Genomic DNA, 3,161 nt, shown 5'->3' on the forward strand with positions numbered 1-3,161 from the left:
TGATCGTTGTTCGTGCACACGTGCAGAAACTCGAGCACATATACGTTCGACCACAACCGCGACCGCGACGAAAATTTGAAAAAATCGATAGGTAAAGCTAGTGACGAATGGCAACCCCCAAACGTGCCAGCTTCACCGTCGACTATTCAAATGATATTTCCTGAAACAGGTTGTGCACGCGAAACGCGCCTACCCGACATAAGACTGTGCCAACCTGCCCGGCCCTACCTACTTATGACTAGCAAGCACACCAGAATATACTACCTACCTAACTCCTCCTATATTTAAAAAATGGCAAAACTCAAGCATTCCAACACACCACACTCCACGGTTCTCACACATCACCAGGGCGCAAAGATCCTACACTACAGTAAGCGTCCCGGGACGCCCCCGACACCCGAGTGTCAACATACTACTTGCACACTTTAATTGTACGTACCATTTACTGAAATCGGCAGACGATGGCTAGGGACCTTTGCGTAAAGCGCGAGTATATCAGTTCCAGAAAAAAAATTCATAATCGCGGAAGTACGAAAATTGGTAACATTACCGCGTTTATACTATCTGTAATCCGTTGTATTTAATAGCGGATTATGTTCTACTATTGCGATTAATATTCACGAATTCTCAAAATTCAAAAATATTCGGAAAGGCGCGGGAAGCAATTGTACGAACGACGTAATTCCACAACCTAACCACACACACAATGTGGAAAATACGTCGTGCACGATACCCTAACTCATCGTCAGCCGCTAAAAACATTATAATCTTATGAACTATGGTCATCATGCCCATTGCCTTTCACCCACCCAAGTAACACCTGGGCACGTGAGTGGGTTCCTGGCAGTGAACACGGAAAGGGTTAAACCTGAAAATCCTGAACTAAAAGCATGATTAGTGCATACAGCGTTTATTTAACGGACTAACGTTCTTTCATCTTGTATTTTTGTAATTTATCTACAATGACTCTACTTTACAAAATTAAGGAATTATTGAAATTTGAATATTGAAAGAAAATATTGATAATGAACAAGGAATTTATTTGTGAAAGCAAAGACAAAGACTCGACGTAATGAAATAATTGGCTCTAATGATTCTAGTAACCTCAGATGATTTCTTCATCAAAGCACATTTTCGAAAACAAAAATAGAGTTCAAGTTTATTGCTTTGATTCCAAAATCTATCTGTCGCGAAATGTTTTCTTGCACGTAATATCCAATACTTTTTTGATCGAAAGAAAATTAATTAAATTATTAAATTAGTCAACATTAGCAAAAAGCAAAAAATGGAATTGGCATTTATTTATTAAAACAACAATGATAAGATATATAATCATTGTTGCTGTGTCATAATTATAATTTTCATAGTAACGAAGTCGAAGGGCATTCGACTTCTGCACTACAAAATATTCCAACATATCGGTATTCAAATATTTATTTCAATATTTATTCTATAGTAAACTAATTAACAATACTGTATTATTTATTTCAGTATACTATTTGCCAACTATCCATATTTTTATTATCATTATTTAGAAACGCGATGTGCAAGAAAACCTATCCTAAATTAATAAATAAAACACAGAAGACATTTTGTCAGTACTCACGGGTATAATAATACCCGCGGTCACTATGCTCATCAAAAATGCTACGTAATACAACCAATCACTCGTGTCGATTTAGATCTTTCATCCTACGACATGATTGAGTGACCAGAGGAATCAAAAAGCATGCGACTCACCAATGATGCGGAGAACATGGCTGCAATTGCTGGCAAGAAGTCGTGAAGAAAACCGACGTCGTGAAGATCATCATTGTGATGGCTGTCATGAAGGTAGACTCAGTGGTGGCATGGAAAAGTGGCTGCAAAAATCTGTAACAGAGAATCGAATATTATAGTCCGTTCCTACACACGCAATTTAATTTAAAAAATTTTAAATAGTGAAAAATTGAAACATTAATATAACAGTTTGAATTCTATCAAACTCTACATTTTTATTTCTTTTGTCTCATAATTAATAACTATTAAAACAAATTAAAAAGACTAAAAATAATTAATTTACAATGTACAAATATACTTACATTCTTGGCTTCTAGAGCACCGTGGTGAATCCTCTCCAGGCAAGAACTGACTTTAATACCGGTAACGAATATTTAGGAAAAAAGGTATGAAAAAAAAAAAAAAAGAAAAATAAAAGATTATTAACGCGACCGCTTAAATTCTAATCGGCGAACAAACACTGACTCTATCTTCGCGTATATATTTTGTAAGAGCTACTGGGCTCGGAAAAGGAAACGTGATACTTGAAACGTAAACACTGACTCTACCGGCCGCATTGCGCGCGACGACAAAGATTCCTGAAAGAAAAAAATTAGCGGGGCGAGGGGAATGGTGTGGAGAGTTCGACTCGCTGTCGAACGTTTGTTAAGAAAAACTACTGCCGTATTTATAAATTCCTGCCTGATCGACCCCCGTGTTGTCGATGGTAGATGTATTAGGCAGAAGACGTATTTCAAATACCCACGAATAAATGGAAAATATTAGAAGTATCGTACCGTAATAAAAATGGAAGAAATTATGTGAAACTATTCATTAGTAGACATATTAAAATATGTCTGCGCAATCGTACTGCGCACTAACCGATTTTAGGCTTCCGTCCGAAATTGTTCGCGTCGGAAATAGATCGCGTCTGTAATTGCGACTCTTTTGTAGAAATAATAAAAATTATGATTTAAGAGTAAATTATTATGACGTTATAAAATACTCGCGGCCGAATTAAAATGTGAGTTATTTCAATTTCTTCTTGAAATATAACACGTCTAATAAATTTATTTTCAATTCAAGAATCGAATATTAATTATGTATTATAATACAACACGTCAAATTACCGATGGTTCTAATACTTATAAACCCATATTACCTCGATTTCGTTATAAAAAGTTCAATATTACCAATCTTCACGAAAAATTAGCAGATTTGAAGACGAACCATCATGGCGTCCATACTTCGTTCTCCAGAAAGTTCGTTGGTGGCCATGTTTGCTTCTGAAATTTGTTCGTTGGCGGCCATGTTTGGTTTGCAATTTCGCACGTAGGCGTCTAATGCGTCTTACGTGATTTTTGTAATCCATTAATGATCTGCACAGAAGAAAATACAAAATT

Source organism: Eufriesea mexicana, unplaced genomic scaffold (genome assembly GCF_001483705.2).
Source record: "Eufriesea mexicana isolate 0111107269 unplaced genomic scaffold, ASM148370v2 scaffold2792, whole genome shotgun sequence".
In the NCBI taxonomy this organism is placed as follows: domain Eukaryota; kingdom Metazoa; phylum Arthropoda; class Insecta; order Hymenoptera; family Apidae; genus Eufriesea; species Eufriesea mexicana.